General features: G+C 44.5%; 1 protein-coding gene across 7 annotated transcripts in view; it reads left to right on the top strand.

Moving 5' to 3' along the window:
* The first annotated feature begins 3229 nt into the window (after positions 1–3229).
* Positions 3230–16308, top strand: part of Zmym2 (zinc finger, MYM-type 2) — a 75830-nt gene continuing 62751 nt past the window's right edge. For 2 of the 7 annotated variants that reach the window (NM_029498.4, NM_177627.3), the window contains exons 1-2: positions 3304–3399; positions 4496–4558. The gene's annotated coding sequence lies outside the window, so the exon portion shown is untranslated. Of the gene's footprint in view, positions 3658–4495; positions 4559–16308 lie in introns of all 7 variants that reach the window. The other 5 variants (XM_011245219.3, XM_030248091.1, XM_011245220.3 and 2 more) reach the window with 4 other exon arrangements.

The following is a 16308-nucleotide window of genomic DNA, read 5'->3' on the forward strand; positions in this document are numbered from 1 at the left end:
TAGTTGTAGCTGCCTAAAAGTCTTCTAGCAGCCTTCAGCTGAAGACGTAGAACTCTCAGCTCCTGCACCATGCCTGCCTGGACTTTTGTCTTGCTTCTGCCTTGATAATGGACTGAACCTCTAGACCTGTAAACCAGCCCCAATTAAATATTGTCCTTATAAGAGTTGCCTTGGTCATGGTATCTGTTCATAGCAGTAAAACCCTAACTAAGACACCATCCTCAGCTACAGTGTACATTCCAGGCCAGCCTGGAGTATATGATTCATTTGAGCAGTGCTTGGTGGCACATGCTTATCCCAGGTTTTGGGAGGTAGGGGTGGAAGGACCAAGAAGTCAAGGCCCCCTCTTAGCTACATATTTGAGTTCTAGGCCATCCTAGAGTGTAAGAATCTGTTTTAACTAATCAAATAAGCACTTGAACAATTTCCAGGAAAGGTGATGCACACTTGTGGAACCATGTGGGTTCCAGAGATTGAACTCAGGTCACCAGAGAATTACGAAGTATAAGATAGCAATAACATCAGGAAATTGTTAGCAGTATAAAGCTGTTCCTATGTAAAGAGCTTGTGGCAAACCAATCAATGCTTACCACCTAAAACCACTTCTAACAATAAATTCAGCGAGTTGATTTAAGATGGGACCCTAATATCTTCATTAGATCCGTCCATCAAGGTTCAGGGAAGTATTCAGTAGGAGGACAGACTTTAAGAGCCAGAGGTGGGAATGACTCCACAGGAACACCAGGACTGACCTTTTAGAGAGGCCGACACAGAACTCATAGGACCTGCTGGGGTTCAAATCTCAGCACTGTAAGGGGGAAGTGGACTTGGGGTTCCACTCCTAATCAAGAAGCTACCTGCAACTAGTATCTGTTGGCAAACAGAAACTCAAGTTTTTTCCAATGGCGTGTCATAGAGTTTATCAACCACACTTTAGGGTAGGCCAGGTGCCCAGGAGTATTGGCCAACACAAACCAACTCCATGCTTTGCTTTGTGGACTTTTTTTTTTTTTTCCGTTTTGGTATTATTTGATTTTTCAAGATAAGGTTTCTCTGTGTCCGGGAACTCACTCGTTCTGTAGAACAGGCTGGCCTTGAACTTAGAGATCTGTCTGTATCTGCTCCCAAGTGTTGAGATCAAAGGGGTGTGCCACCAATGCCTGGCACATTTTGGCTTCTTTTTTCCCCTTGGTCTTACGAATTTCCTATTTGACTTTTTTCATCTTTTGAAGGAACAAGAAGCCGGGGTAGGAAGGTGAGGAGGAGGAGGGTTCGAGAAACTGGGGGAGGGGAAAACGTGATGAGAATATAGTGTATGGAAAAAAAAGTTAAAAGAGACTATGGCCCTAGATGTCATATTCTCATATAATACTTCCGTGTTGTCAGCGAATTTTATTAAGATGTTCCTGTTGTGATAGTGACATCAAACATGTCAAAGTCAAATGGTATTGTGAAATATGAAATTTAAGAATGTTTTAGTGTATTGAAAAAAATAATTTTTTTACAAAAGTTTTCTGAAAAATACTTTTTGAAAAGCTGATTCATATGTATTGTAGTTTTTTTTTTTTAAAGATTTATTTATTTATTATATGTAAGTACACTGTAGCTGTCTTCAGACACTCCAGAAGAGGGCATCAGATCTTGTTACAGATGGTTGTGAGCCACCATGTGGTTGCTGGGATTTGAACTCCGGACCTTCGGAAGAGCAGTCAGGTGCTCTTACCCACTGAGCCATCTCACCAGCCCTATTGTAGTTTTTTTGTCTTCAAATGGTAAAGAAGAGCAATGTATGTATGGAATTTAAATGAGGGTGAAAGCACTTTTTTTTAAAATTGAAAATGATTGTTTCTACCAGGTTGTCCTTTGTAAATGGTATCCACTGCAGTCTACATATTAGCCTGAGACCTTAATCAATAATTCACTTCATTAAAAATTTCATGTTCATTATCATCTTGGAGAGCTTTACAATGTAACGCCATATGACTCATTAATAGGCGGTATTGTCAATTCGGAAATTCAGAGATCTAATTGAATCCATCCATTTGGTTGAGGAAGTAACCAACATCAGTTGTAATCCCGCTAACAACCACCAGGGCGAGGTGCATTTCTTAGGTTACAGGGAGTCCTGGAAATCCAGCACCAAGTCTTCTGCCAAAGACGTGGGTGTAGACGAGGAACAAAAGACCCTCGTGCCGCCCTCCAGCGGCTCCGCTCCGAATGCGCCCGGTGGGACTCCTATGAGAGGGTCACTGCCCACGGAGCCAGGACTGAAGCGAAGGGCACGCGATGGCCCGAGGCCCCGCCAACGTGGAGGACAGGCGCTGGGCAGGCCGGAGAGCGCGTGCTCGGCCAGGCACCGACGGCCGAGGCCAGACAGCCCAGGTCCCAGGGGCGCGAGCCCGCTAAGGGAGCCCGGGGCTCCATCTTGCCCGGCGGCAGTCTGGGGTCACCACTGTCGTGTGGCCCCGCCGCAATCTCGGCGCGCAAACTCTTGGCGGCCGAGGACAAGGCCTATGGTAGAGCGCGATCGGACTCGTTCCGGGCCAAGTTTCTCGTCCCCACGGGTTCGGTTCTGATGGGCCCCAAGTTCTCCCAACAGATCCCACAAAATGGAGGCCGACGTCTCCTCCCGCCGCAGCCATGGCGGAGGTGGGACACCCTTCCCACGGGCCAGGCAAGGTGGAAGCGCCTGCACGGCCGCCAGCGCACCAGTCCCCTTGCGGCCGCAGCCGGGCTCGCCCCCTCGGTCCGCCGCAGGCACTGCCGGGCTCGCCAGTCGCCCGGGTCTTGGGGGCCTGGACAGGGAGGACACCGGGACATCGAGGCCGCGTTTCTCCTCGAGCAGAGTCGCAAAGGGCCGCGGCGACCGTCTGGAGGCCGAGACCCAGTGTCCCGATCCCGGGCCCACGGGAAGCCTCGACGAAGACCGCCCGCCCCCAGGGCCGAAGCGCGAGCCGAACTGCGGGCAGCGCCACTCGGGCTCCTGACCCGGGCGGACCCCGCGAGTGGGGGCGGGGCGGGGGCACGGAGGGAGGGAGGGAGGGAAAGAGGGAGGGAGGGAGGGCCGGCCCAGCCCGCGGGGGGGGGGGGGCCGGTAGGCCCGAGGGCGTGGCCCAGGTCTGACGGACAGCCGCCGTGACTACCTCACCGAGGAGGGTCCTGAAAGAAGGCCGACTGGGCCAATGGAGCCTGCCCGAGGCATTCCGTGCCGCCCACGCCATCAGCCAATGAGCGTGCGGAGGGCGGGGCCTCTCCGGGCCCCGCCGTGCCACCGCCTCCTCTGCCTCCTCCTCACCAGCGCTAAAGCCGGGACTGGACCGAGCGGAGTTGTGCGTGTCGCCGAAGGGGGGTGGGCCGGGGGAGGGGAGGTTCGTTCCGCGGAGCTGCAGCCAGAACCCGGTGAGGCTTCTCCCCGCCGTCTTTCCTGTCGAGGGCCGCGGAGAGTGGGGGTGGCTGGGAGCAGCGCAGCCTCGGGAGGAGGAGGCGGAGGCGGGGGCGACTGGGGAGGCGGAGATGGGTGAGGGCAGCGTCGGGAGCCTCCCACCGAGCCGGGCTTAACAGCCCGCGGCGGCCGGTGTCGCGGCTGCTGCGTCGGGGCCTGAGGGTGCGCTGGGGGCCGCGCTGATGTCCAGGGCGGCTTCGCGTGCGGCCCGAGGGGTGAGGGAGCGCGGGCGCGGCAGGGCTGGCTGGGTGAGGCGGTCGCCGGGGGCGGGGGGCGCGGGGGCCTCGAGGTGCGGGCGGCAGCGGCCGGAGGTCGTGGGGTGTTTTCCTTTCTGTGCTGCGGGCGGCCGGGCGGGCCGGGGAGGGGCCCTTTGGCCCTCCCGCCTGGGGGCTGCACTCCCACCCTGTCTGTCCAACCGAGACCCCAAGTTTTCGATGGCAAGGGGTGCCTTTTGAGTCTTGCGGCGTCCTCTTCGTCGCTGGTCTCCTCCCCGGCGCTGTGCTGCGCGGCTCTTGCTCCTCACGTATTGTTTGGCTGGGTCTCTAATGGCGGACGGGGAGGCAGCGCTGCCGGTCTCGGACTGCAGGGGGGGCAAACCTCGGGCCCAGGGCAACTGCTTGGGGCAAATATGGGCAATATCAGCCCATCGTTGACATAAACTGGTTTTTACCTGTAAATTGGTGCTGAGTTTGACTGGAATAACCGTGGTGGTAATACTTGCGAGGGAGTGCAAGTCCCTTGCTGGCGTCGGGGCAATGTTTGCCCTTCCCCCTCCCTACCCCATAGCAGGCTTGGTGCCCTCAGGTCCCTTTCCCTGCAGATTGAGGCTTACACATGGGCTTTGGCTCCAAATAAAATATTTCACTCCACTTGGGTAGTAAGTAGTAGGCTGTTTTGCGTGGGCTTTGGGGTAATAATAGAAGGGCCAAACCTCCTTGACCCCTTAGTCCCTTCTCTGCCTCCTCCTGGTGAAATCGGCTTGGTGCTCCTACCAGATTGGGTGTTCATCCATTTCTCTCCCCCCCCCCTTTTTTTTTTTCTCTTTTATCCCAGGACCAGAAATTTCGTTCAACCCTATCTGGTGCATCTTTGGCAGAAAGTGAGGAAAACACCATTGTGAGTCCTTTTCTTCTAATTTGCTTATTAACAGAGGACGTGGTTGGATTATAGGGGTTCAGCTATAGGATTTGGCCCTCCTGGTTGTTCTTAAGGGGAGGAGCCTTCTCTTGGGTGGCAGCTGCTGTCGGGGAGAAACTCCAGTGATGCCTGGTGAGGCAGCTGGGAGTGGGCGCTGCTGTTTGCACCGCTGCAGACATCGCTTCTGCTGCTGCAATACCAACCTCAGCAACCAGACGACGGGCTTCTGCAGCTGCTCACGTTACCGGTGGGGAGGAGGGGTGTTGGGAAGGAGGGCATATTTCTGGTGCCCTCTAGAGTTACAGAGTGGGAATTAATGTTATTTGGTTTGAAGTGCATGCAACCATTTTTGACATTTTTCTTGTCATCATGGTTAATGGACCTCTGGTAATGGACAACTATGGAGAGCTGCTTAACTTTTTATGCCTGGTCTGAGTGACAGAATTTGACCATGAAGGTGGACGTGTTTCTAGATCTTTCATGTTCTTTGCATCTGTTGTTTTCATCTTACCAAGTAGATGCTGCTTAGACCTGTGCAGTCCTCTACTTAGTCTTTCATCTCTGGTGTTGACCAGTTCTCTATTATGTCACGCTTTTTATGGATTTCTAAAAATTTTTATAGTGTGTGAGTGCATGGTGTGTTTGTGTTGGTGCACATGCCAGAGCACCAGTGTGTAGGTCAGGACAACTTTTGGAGTTGGTTCTACCCTTCACTGTCTAATTGGTTCAGTGAATCCAAGCCAGGTTGTTAGGCTCATGTAGCAGGCCCCTCTATCCATTCAGCCATCTTGCAGGCCCTATCACTTATTTTGAGATGGCATCTAATGTATCCCAGGTTGACCTTGAACTTTTGTTGCGTAGCCTAGAATGACTTTGAACTTGTGATCCCTCAGTCTCAACTTCCCAAGTGCTATGACTTGTGTCCTCTTGTTATATTTATGTGGTGCTGGGAATCAAACCCAGCTTCCTGCACGCTAGCAAGCACCTCACCAACTATGCTACAGTTCTAGCCCCAAATATTACTCTTGAGCCCAGTACAGCTCCTGTTGTTACTTGTATACTTTTAAAGGTGTGTTATAAGTATAGATGCTTATGGTTACTTTGGATTTATTTATTTTGGTTTTTTGGGACAGGGTTTCTCTGTGTAGCCCTGGCTGTCTTGGAACTCACTCTGTAGACCAGGCTGGCCTCAAACTCAGAAATCTGCCTGCCTCTGCCTCTGGAGTGCTGGGATTAAAGGCGTGCGCCACCACGCCCGGCTTGGATTTATTTTTAATGTGTATGATTGTTTTACCTGTTTGAATGTATGTGTGACATACATGTACTTTGTGGCCAAGGATGTCAGAAAAAGGTATTGGCTGTTGTGAGCCACTATGTGGGTACTGGAAACTGTACTTTATAACTGCTGAGCCATCTCTCCAACCCATTGTTAAACGTTTTAAACTTGTATTAAGTAATTTAATCCACAGGAGAACTTGGTAGTATAGCTAATAATATTTTCCCCTTCTGAACACTGTCTTTACTCTGAATTTGCAGAGGAGGGAGTAGGCGTAGAAGGATCCTGGGAAGGACCCAGTGAAGCAGGTTCTGAACACAAAGCAGTGTGGCGACAGAGCCCACCATCAGCAGCTGGACTGGACTGGATTCTCATGTCGGAGATCTCAAACTTAAACTGAGTCAGAATAACCTTTTCTTGCTTGGAAGTGGAAACATAAAAAGTGCTTGAATCCTGTTCAGTTCTTTTAAAAAAAAAAATAGAAAATGCTAGATGGTGGTGGTGCCCACCTTTAATCCCAGCACTCAGGAGGCAGAAGAATCTGTGAGTTTGAGGCCAGCCTGGTCTGTAGAGTGAGTTCCAGCATAGCCTGGGTGACATAGAGGAACTCTCTGAGGGGTGGGTGAATAGTTAACAGTTGGTATTTATTTATTTACTTATTTATTTAATTTAGACTAGGATTATGGTCCAGACTGGCCTTGAGTTCACTGTGTAGCACATGATGTCTTTGGGGGGGGTCTTCTTTTTTTTTTAAATTTATTTATTATTATATCTAAGTACACTGTAGCTGTCTTCAGATACACCAGAAGAGGGCATCAGATCTCATTACCGGTGGTTGTGAGCCACCTCTCCAGCCTTCTTTGGGGGTATTCTTTTTGCCTCTTTTTCTAGTTGGTGGATTACAGGCATGTGCCACTATGATCTGCTTCATTTAGATTTTTTACCACCTTATTTCAACACCAGTATAGGCTGTTTGTATCAGTATAATTTTTTTCAGTATATGTCTGAAGGAACTTTATTATTATTGGAGATGAGGTTTTACGATATAGTTCTGGAACTCACTTTGTGGACCAAGGTGGCCCAAACTCAGAGAGATACACCTGCCTCAGCCTTCCAAGTCCTGGGCTTGCAGGTGTCCACCTCAGTGCCTAGCTCGACTATAAACCTCGAATGAGTGTGAAGTCCTTTTAGGAACTAAGTCATTCTGATACTAAGTTTCAGGACCTTTCATGTGGCTGTTGTTATTTTTCCATGAATGATTAACTTATCTTCCCTCCTCCCTTCTTAGATCTTTGATTGTAAGCCTGGCCTTTAATAGCTGGGCCTCCCTCCAGCCTTCCTCTTTCATAGTGGTGTTTTTTTGTTTGATTGTTTTTTGAGACAGTCTTGAAGGGTGTGAGTGTGTGTGTGTTTGTGTGTAAATGTTGCTCAGGCTGGCCTAGACTTTACAGCAGTTCTCTTGCTTCAGTCTTGGTGCTAGGATTATAGGTAGGTGCCCCTGGACATGGCCTGACTCCATCAGTCCTTTGTCAGCCACTTTGGTCCTCCACAGAAGCTGACATAGAACATTTCCAGCTCTCATGGATATGATCTTGTCAGACCGTAAATCTGTATAATTGGATTTATTTTGTAGGCTTTTATTCTGTTTTGCTTGTTTGAGGTACAGAAGTATACAAACAGTGCTATTGTGACAAAATGAATCTTTGGCTCATATAACATGCACTGGTATTACTGTGATAGGAAAAAATGTAAGAAAGAATATATAATTCTTTGTTGTCAAAAGATGTGGTATAGTTTCTTTATGCTTTGATATCTGTCCCCAGTTCACTGATAACATCAACACATAGTTTATTATGTTAAATGGCTCTTATAAGAAATCTTAAGAATCTTTATGTCTTTAGGTATTGTAAGGAAAGCTCAAACTAATTTCTTGTCCTGCTGGAATTCTATGTGTAATCCACCTCAGTGTATCTTGATACCCTGAGAGAGACAGACAGACAGACAGACAGACAGAGACAGACCGTCTTTCTTGACCATCTCTCATTAGGAAATAGATTGCCTGGACTCCATGCAACTGTATACAACAAGGATACTCAAATCCAAAAGCTGTGCAGATCTAAGTACATGTAACTCATAAAGTTGCCAGTGAGAAAAAAATTGTTGCTGGATAAATGCATAAGTTTGAAGAATGAGGTACAGAGCAACATTACAGTATATTTTTTTTGTATATAATCTAGACAATTTTGTTGTACCTGGATGGATATTTTAGTTTTAAAATAATTGACTTTTTTTTTTTTGAACATAGAAATAGCAAGTGCATCCTCATTGGTGCCTGTGCTAAATTCATCGTAAAAAAGACAGTTGATCATCTTAAAGGGTGAATTATAGCACACCTTTTATTTTGTTTAAAAGCATATCAGTTTAGCAACTGGAGAGGTGGCTCAGCGATTAAGAGCACTGACCATTTTTCCAGAGGACCTGGGTTCAATTTCCAGCACTCACATGGTAGCTCACAACTGTCTATAACTTGTTTCTAGAGGATCTGGCATCCTCACACAGACAAAAAAAAAAATGTAAGAAATACTATATAATTCAGCAAAACACCAATGCACATCAAAATGAATAACTTGTTTAAAAAAAACGTATCAGTTCTCAAATGAAGTTAAAATACTTTTTGTTCACCATTAAAAATCCATTTTAGCCAGGCAGTGGTGGCACATGCCTTTAATCCCAGCACTTGGGAGGCAGAGGCAGGTGGATTTCTGAGTTCGAGGCCAGCCTGGTCTACAAAGTGAGTTCCAGGACAGCCAGGGCTACACAGAGAAATCCTGTCTAGAAAACAAACAACAACAAAAAAATTCCATTTTAGTGTTAGAAAATTGATCAGGTACCACAAATACTTGATCACATGGTGTGATTTGTGGTTTGTTTGTATTTTTTTATTGTTTTTTTCAGACACAGTTCCTATCTTTCTTCTTGCTGTGATTAAAACACAGATCAAAAAACAACTTAGAGGAGGAAAGGATTCATTTATTTTATACTTGTAGGTCGCAGTTTATCATTGAAGGAAGTCAGGGTAGGAACCAAGAAGGAATGTTGCTTGCTGGATTGTTTTTCTCCTCTCTCTCCCCCTTTTCCTCTGTCCTCCCCTTCCTCCTCTTCTTTCTTTTTCTTCCTTCCTTCCTTCCTTCCTTCCTTCCTTCCTTCCTTCCTTCCTCTCTTTCTTCTCTTTCTTCTCTTTTTTTCTTGAGACAGGGTTTCTCTGTGTAGCCCTGGCTGTCCTGGAATTCACTTTGTAGACCAAGCTGACCTACTCAGAAATCCACCTGCCTCTGCCTCCAGAGTGCTGGGATTAAAGGCATGTGCCTCCATGCCCTGCTTCTTTTTTCTTTTTGGACAGAATTTCAATGTATAGCTTTTCTGGCTTGGAACTTCCTATGTAGACCAGGCTGCACTCAAACTCATAGAGATCTGCCCGCCTCTGCTTTTGGTTACAGAGTGCTATTAAAGCCCTATTCAGCTAGTTTTAAACAGCCTAGGCCTCCCTGCTCAGAGATGGTGTTGTTTAGAGTGGGCTGGGCCCTCCCACATCAAACATATAAATCAAGACAATTCCTCACAGACATGGCATGGTACAATCTGATCTGGGCAGCTCTTCATTTGATACTTAAATGACTCCAGGCTGTGTTAACATTGACAGCTGAAACTAAATAACTAGGATACTCCATTCCTTGTCCACTTGACACATAAACATACCACTTGAAGCCATAGTCTTTGAACTCTTTCCTTGTTTATAAGATCTTCTTAGTGTCATAAGATAAAATGTCCAATTTTCAAAGTCACAGTCTTTAAAAATTTCCAATACTTGAAAAGTTTAATCTCTTTAAAAAGTCCAAAGTCTCTTAACTCTATAAAATTAAAAACCAGTAATATCCATTCTTCTCAGTGGGAAGAACTAGGCATATTTATACTAGATCAAAGCAATCCGAAATCCTGCAGTCCAAATTCTGAAGCTCAGTGTTTGGCATCTCAGTCACCTTCTGGACTCCAAATGGCTTGACAGTTTACCTCTTTAGTTGTGTCATCCACAGAGCATATAACTTGTGTTTAGAGGGTCAGGCCAGCTCTGCTTCACACTTGATACTGTTCTCTGAAAGTTTTATGGCTGTGGGTCTCTGGCATCTTAATTCTCCACTGCAACTCTGACCACACTTTCATTGATGACTTCTCCTGGCCTCTCTATTGACTCTACCTCTACCACACGGTGCCAGGCCTCAGCCACTTTCCATGAATCTTTCAATCCTAACTTTGATGCCTTCAGAACCAGTACAAGGTGGACTGATTCTTATGAGTTGCCTAGTTTTGACTACCAGTTGGATGATGGATGCAGCCTTGGTGTCACGTTGAGTCCACCCTCCAACTCCCTTCTGTATGCTGACACTGAAGAAATAACTACCTGAAGAGTTGCTTTAGTGATACTGACCTCTTATTCATCACTAATGATTATTCAGTCCTAGTTGATCAGGAACCACAGAACGATAATTCAAAATACAGCACAATTCTATTAATAGTCTTTCTTCCCTCTGAAATGTCAGACAAGACAAAAGTTTGAACATTTTTATCTTCCAAGGTCCATTCTAGTCTACTTATTTATTTATTTAATATTTATTTATTATATGTAAGTACACTGTAGCTGTCTTAGACACTCCTGAAGAGGCATCTGATTTTGTTACGGATGGTTGTGAGCCACCATGTGGTTGCTGGGATTTGAACTCAGGACCTTTGGAAGAGCAGTCGGCGCTCTTACCCGCTGAGCCATCTCACCAGCCCCTAGTCCATTTATTAAGCACTGGTTTGCAATAGCTTTCCAACTTAAAGTTTGAAAATTCCCCATAATGCTCTAGCTAAATAGTCCAAAAGCATAAAAAGCTGTATGGTGAGGTTCATTGTAGCTACAACCTCACTCCTAATACCAGATTCAGTTCTGTTTTGCCTTGTTGTTGTTGTTGTTGCTGCTGCTGTGTATAAAATACTCTTACCCAGGGCAATTTTGAAGAAGGATTCGTTTGGCTTGTACTTTTAAGGATACATCCCATCGTTGAGGGAAGTTGGGACACAAACTTGAAGCAGAAACCACAGAGGAACACTTTTTCCTTGCTCAATCTCTGGCTTGCTCACATATTCATGTTTATCTAGTTTTCTTTTCTTTTTTTTTTGTTTTTCAAGGCAGTGTTTATGTAGCTTTGACTATCATTGAATTCACTATAATTTGAACTTACAGAGATTTACCTGCCTCTGCCTACAGAGTGCTAGGATTAAAGGCATGTGCCACCACTGTCCAGCTATCTAGTTTTCTTACATAGCCCAGGCTCACCTGCCCCAGAGATGTGTTGCTGCCCATGTTGGGCTGGGCCCTCTCATATCAGTCATCAGTCAAGACAAGCACAGACCAAATTGATTTGAACAGTTGCAACTCTCCCTTTGATTACTCTAGACTATGTCACGTTGGCAGCCGAGACTGACTAGGATATAGGGTATCATTATGCCCATATTGACCCTAGCCTCCTTTCTAAGTACTGGGATTGTAGGAATTTGTTAGCTTGCCTGACTAGGATTTTCCTATTTTAAGTTACTAACATTCCATTGAAAACTAGAAGAAATAACTTCTATTCTTGGCTATGAATAAACATTTCTTCATGGCTATGTGTGTTGTATTTATTTACATGTACATTTGGTTGTGTGTGTGTGTGTTTAGGCCTAAGGTTGATGTTGGGTGTCTTCCCAATTGTTCTCTTGTCATAGTTTTTAAGGCAGTTTTTCTTTTCAGTTTTTTTTTGTGGGGGGGAGGGGTGTAGGTGGTACACACCTTTAATTACAGAACTCAGAGATAGAGGCAGGTAGGTCTGTAAATTCCATGCCAGCTTGCTGTACATGAATGTCAGGCTAGCTGAGGATATATAGTGAGATCCTGTGTTAAAACAAATACATAAAAACAAAAGGATAGTATCATGGGTGGAAATGACTCAGCGGTCAAGGACTCTTCCTGCTCTTTCAGAGGACCATACACAGTAGAATGTAAAAGTGTTCATTGAGCCTTTTTACCTTGGTCAGTATAATAAGATAGGTACTCTTCAGAATTTAAATTTGTATTTACTTAATACAAGTAGTTCTTTTATTCTTGGTAGCTTTTTTTTTAGGTTTTAAAAAATTACTGTCTTATTATTTTATGTGTATGGGTATTTTGTCCTAGTGTTTGTGTACTTTGTTTGTCTGGTGCCCATGGAGGCCAGAAGAGGGTGTCTGATTCTCTGTAGTTGGAGAGTTAGAGATGTGTGTGTTATCCTTGTGGGTGCTGATAGATCCTCTGGATCTATCTAGATCCTCTGGAAGAGTAAGTAGCCCAGTGTTCATAACTGCTCCGCCCCTTGGTGCCTATTTTCATCTGTTTATATGTTCACTTTTAACTGAAAAGTACTCTCTTCTCTTCTCTTCTCTTCTCTTCTCTTCTCCTTTCTTTCCCTTTCTCTCTCTCTCTCTCTCTCTCTCTCTTTCTCTCTCTCTCTCTCTTTCTTTCTTTCTTTCTTTCTTTCTTTCTTTCTTTCTTTCTTTCTTTCTTTCTTTCTTTCTTTCTTTTTTCGAGACAGGGTTTCTCTGTGTAGCCCTGGCTGTCCTGGAACTCACTTTGTAGACCAGGCTGGCCTCTGACTCAGAAATTCACCTGCCTCTGCCTCCCAAGTGCGCTAACCACTGCCCGGCTGAAAAGTATTATTTTCAGTTAAAGTACTATTTGGTCCCTGTTTCTTGGCATTATGAATCTCAAAGATCTCTGTGCTGACTGGAAGATACATGAGTCCTCAGCCTATGGGATCTGATGTCTCTACAGAGATGGCATCAGAGTAAAGCTGAATCTGAATGGATTTTGCTGCTGTTAGGGGAAGCCCGCCTACATTTGGTCACAGATTTTCTGTACTGATTTTTCAGTGGGAGTATTGGAGAAACTTTAATGTCTTTGTTTTTTCCCCTAATTGGTCATTCATTTTTTTCCTTTAAAAATTTGTGACATTTAAAAAATATTTATTATTACTTAAAAAGTTTTAGGTTTTTTTTTTTTTTTTTTTTTTTTTTTTTTGGTTTTTCGAGAAAGGGTTTCTCTGTGTAGCCCTGGCTGTCCTGGAACTCACTTTGTAGTGACCAGGCTGGCCTCAAACTCAGAAATCCACCTGCCTCTGCATCCGGAGTGTTGAGATTAAAGGCGTGTGTCACCACACACGGCTTTTAGGTTTATTTTTATTTTATGTGTATCAGTGTTTTGCCTACATGTATGTATGTGTACCATATGTGTGCCCGGTACGGACATATACATAGATACATACATATAATTCATGTGCACACCTATCATAATACAATTTTTAATAAAGTCATTCTTCATACACCCCCACCCCCCACCTAATACCCCCCTCAAGACAGGGTTTCTCTATATAGCGCTGATGATCCTGGAACTTGCTCTGTGGACCAGGCTGGCCCTGAGCTCAGAGATCTGCCTGCCTCTGCCTCTGTGATTACTGAAGCTTCTGATCTTGTGGCTTCTGCTCTCTCAGGGTGGACTCCATGTGTGGAACACCACACCAGGTTTATGCTGGGATTAGATTCAGGGTTTATCTATAACTATGTGAGACCTCTACCAACTGAACTATATATCTTTTTTCCTTTGGTAAAAAATAGCTACATTATTTTACATTTTCTTTTTCTTTTTTTTTTTTTAAAGATTTATTTATTTATTATATGTAAGTACACTGTTGCTGTCTTCTGACACACCAGAAGAGGGTGTCAGATCTTGTTAGGGATGGTTGTGAGCCACCATGTGGTTGCTGGGATTTGAACTAAGGACCTTTGGAAGAGCAGTCAGGTGCTCTTACCTGCTGAGCCATTTCACCAGCCCCTATTTTACATTTTCAACAGTGCTAAGGAGATTTGATTTTTTTTTCATTCTTTTCAGTAATTAAAAAAGTTACAGCCAGGTGGTGGTGGCGCACACCTTTAATCCCAGTACTCGGGAGGCCGAGGCAGGCGGATTTCTGAGTTGGAGGCCAGCCTGGTCTACAATGTGAGTTCCAGGACAGCCAGGGCTACACAGAGAAACCTTGTCTCGAAAAAAAAAAAAGCAAACAAACAAACAAACAAAACAAAAAAACATGTATTTGCATATGTGGCAAACATTATGGAATATTTTGAAGGACATACTCTGAGTAGAGTAGAAAGCTTGCACATTTAATTAATGGTAGTTTTTGAAAGAAATGACAGCTGGTTTGTAATGGATCTGATTCTCTCCTTCTATGATTGTCTCCTTCTGTGTGTTTCAGGTGGTCAGGCTTGTCACCAAGCACTAGCAAGTGCTATTTTGCTGGTCCTTTTGGATAGTTTTTTTAAGACATCAAAATGTAGCTCAGGTTGGCCTGAAACACTCACTCAATCTCCAGAGCTCTGAGATTACAGATAGTAGGCCATCAAGTTGAGATTTCTTGGCTTCATATACATTTGCCCAATGGCTGATAATGGGCCACCTTTTGATTTGATGATGAGTCATTTGTGTGTCTTGTGGCACAGTGTCTTATTTAAGTACTCTGTTCTTTTTACGTTGCACTGCTCACCTTCCTACACCTCTTCCTACCTACCTCTCTTTCCTTGTTGGTTTCTGATTCGGAGGTATTTTCTCTCTTCTTTGTCTTCATTTCCTTGGTAATACTCTTTGCACACTATTGTGAATCTTGAACAGTTAAGTGTGTTTTTTCCTTAACTGTTTGGTGATATCCAGAATGACAAATCCAGTGGTATGAAATTTTCTCTCAGAGTTTTTTAGTTGACTTCTATTTAGATCTTGTTTCTTTTTGAGATTTATTTATAGATTGTATATGGTATAAATGAAAGACCAGTTTTTCGAGTTTTTTTCCTCTTCAGGCCATCTTTCTGCTTTTTGTTTCCATATATGAAAGAAAGCTCAGGACTGGCTGTAAAAGTAACTTTTATTCTCCTGCCGTAGTTGTTGTCTTGGAAGCTGACTGCCTCCCTCTGCTAACTTGGGCCTAGTCCTGGAATCTTCCAGTCTCTGTGTAATCTAGTCTAGGCCTAGAATGTTTTCAGTATCTGAGAATTACTGCTGAACAAGTTTACCCTTTCTCTTTCTGAACTCTGGCTTGCTGGTTCAACTCAGCTGTTTTAGCTTAAACTCTTTTCTAGTTTTTTTTTTTTTTTTTTTTTTTTTTTTTCTATTTTGGTTTTTCGAGACAGGGTTTCTCTGTTTAGCCCTGGCTATTCTGGAACTCACTTTGTAGACCAGGCTGGCCTCAAAACTCAGAAATCCGCCTGCCTCTGCCTCCCCAGTGCTGGGATTATAGGCGTGCGCCACCACACCCGGCTCTTAAACTCTTTTCTAAGCTGACTGATTTAATCTGGCTTTTCTCTTTTGGTGTCTCCTGAATTTCTCTGCTTGGCTTCATACTAACTTTGTTAATATGTTCTAATCTTCTGGCTTCTCATTCTCTGCCTCTCATTCTGCCTTCACATGTGTCTAGTTTGTTCTCTCTGTCTCTCTGTAATCTCTGTACAACTGTTTCCTCTCTCTCTGTACTGTTCCTAAAAGAGCTTCCTTTTCTGTCTCCTCTCATGAGAGTTGGGCGCATCCCAGTCTGTCACATCTTTCTCTGATTTGTAACCTTGTCTGCCACTCAGTTAGACATCACTTTCAAACATGGGTGCTTTCTTTTACAAACTAACTTTACTTCATTGTTTGGTATTAAAAGTGTGTACTAATGGCTTGTCTGTATTCAAGCTAGAGAAATTAAAGGTGCGTGCTAAGGCTGAGCCACACCACAGCCAGAGACAGGTTTTTCCAGTAAATAGCACAGTTGAGGTCCACAGTGTGATGGAACATTCTGTAACCACTGGCTATGATTTCCTCTAGTTCATCCATTTTCCTGTGAATTTTTTTATGCTGGAATATCCTTTGTATGCCATATTCTTTATGATTCACCTACGCACTTCTCTGTTAAGGACTTCTGAATCTGTCTTTTTGTTGTTTGTATGCTTGTTTTTTGACTCCGGGTCCCTCTCTGTATGTAGTCCTGACTATTCTGGAGTTTGATATGCAGATTAGTGTCTTTACTCAGCCTTTCAGGGCTAGTGTTGTGCAAAGATGACAAAGTAACTTTAAGTTACCTATAAAGTGTTTGCTAGAATTATATATATCCAGGTAATTCTGGATTCAAAACAGGAGTTTGGAAATGTTCACCTTTTCTTTTTGTTCTTGTTCTTCATCATCTCCGTCACCACTACCACCAGCGTCACCATCATCATCATCATTGTTGGTTTTTTGAGACAAGGTTTCTGTGTAGACCTTGCTGTGCTGGAACTTGTTCTGTGGACTAGGCTGGCCTAGAACTGAGATCTGCCTGCTCCT

Source organism: Mus musculus, chromosome 14 (genome assembly GCF_000001635.26).
Source record: "Mus musculus strain C57BL/6J chromosome 14, GRCm38.p6 C57BL/6J".
Classification (NCBI taxonomy): Eukaryota; Metazoa; Chordata; class Mammalia; order Rodentia; family Muridae; genus Mus; species Mus musculus.